The sequence below is a fragment of the Myodes glareolus genome, chromosome 18 (genome assembly GCF_982192425.1).
Source record: "Myodes glareolus chromosome 18, mMyoGla1.1, whole genome shotgun sequence".
Taxonomy (NCBI): Eukaryota; Metazoa; Chordata; class Mammalia; order Rodentia; family Cricetidae; genus Myodes; species Myodes glareolus.
The window spans coordinates 22,676,415-22,677,822 of record NC_142043.1 but is presented as its reverse complement, the minus strand read 5'-3'; the positions used below and the strand labels follow the sequence as shown (position 1 = coordinate 22,677,822).

The following is a 1,408-nucleotide window of genomic DNA, read 5'->3' as shown; positions in this document are numbered from 1 at the left end:
CGTGGAGCGGTGAGTGACGTCAGTTAAATCCTCCAGAAAGGGGAGGAAAAAGAATGGAAAAAGTATAGGCCTAAAAAAAAAGAAAATAGAAAGAATCAAAGTTAAGGTATCTGAAAGAAGGTACAGAAAGCAACGGGGAAGAAAAAACCCCTTAAGTTCAGTGCAGGTAGAGCTGAGAAAAAGCGAGGTTTACGGTTGGGAGATCCGCGGCTTCCTCCGTCCGTACTCGCTGTTAGAGACCGGGGCAACAGTCTCGTAGGGAGGCAGGCTTGATCATGTTTGAAGACTGCCTTCCCTGTTCTTAAAGAGCCACAGAGCTTTTGGAGGTGATTTTCGCCTAATTTTGATAAGAGAGCTCAGTCTCTGGCTCTCACGTACAGAAAACTTAAATTTTGATTGAGGAAGTAGCCGGCGTGGCGGCGCACGCCTTTAATCTCAGCACTTGAGCTTTGAGCACAAACTCTGAACCGCGTTTCCATGGCGACATGGGCGGGCGGAGGAAGCTCATCGGCGGGGCCACGTGCTGAGTGCTCGTCACTCCCCGGCCCCTGGGAAGGTCTGAGACTGGGGCCCCCCGTGGCCCTAACAGGGCCCCCCACGGGTGGGCGGATGCCCCCCCTCGCCGGAGCTTGGAAAAGACTCATGGCTGGCGGTGCGAGTTCATTGCCTGAGGTGAGGCAGGGTGCACAGTTCGCAGGTACAGGATAAACGGCGAGCCCGCGCACGGCCCGGGGCGGGGCCATGCCTTTGTTTGGGCCACAATGGGCCACTATGGGCCGTGCCTCAGTCACGGCCGCCAAAAATTCAGTCAGATAAAAACATTTGTTGCCAAAAAAAATTCAGTCAGATTCCCCCAAAAATGCACATCGTCCCGTCGTCAGCAGGAAGCAGCTAGATCGATTGTCGACGCCCATTTTCCCTCAAAGAACTGGTCGTAATTATCATAATAAAGGCGTGTCAACCTGGTTACCCGTTAAGGACCTATTGCCTCAGGCAACGGGTGGAATAAAACAATGCTACCTAGAGGTTTTTTCATTTGAATGCAGGCCTGGAGAGATGGCTCAGAGGTTAAGAGCACTGCCTGCTCTTCCAAAGGCCCTGAGTTCAATTCCCAGTGACAACTGTTTTGGTTTTAGACAATAGAGGGGGACTACCAGTGACAGCTTCCCCCAGAGAAAGGATTTCTCTTGCATTCTTTACACTTAATTTTTAATTCAAAATTTTGCTGGAAAAACAACAGCAGACAGAGATGCTCTGTTTGAAAGCAATTCCGTCTAATTCTAAGGCCTGCTTGAATGGCACAGGCAAACAAGATTTGCTCTTTGAAACGGAGACCTGCAAGTCTCTAAGTTCAAAACCAGCCTACTTCCAGTACTGATTGTGCTGAATTTTTACACTGAGAGTTTTT

At 49.9% G+C, this 1,408-nt stretch overlaps 1 pseudogene; it reads left to right on the top strand.

Moving 5' to 3' along the window:
• The first annotated feature begins 492 nt into the window (after positions 1–492).
• Positions 493–700, top strand: LOC148119102 (Nuclear RNase P; annotated as a pseudogene).
• Positions 701–1,408: the final 708 nt, after the last annotated feature.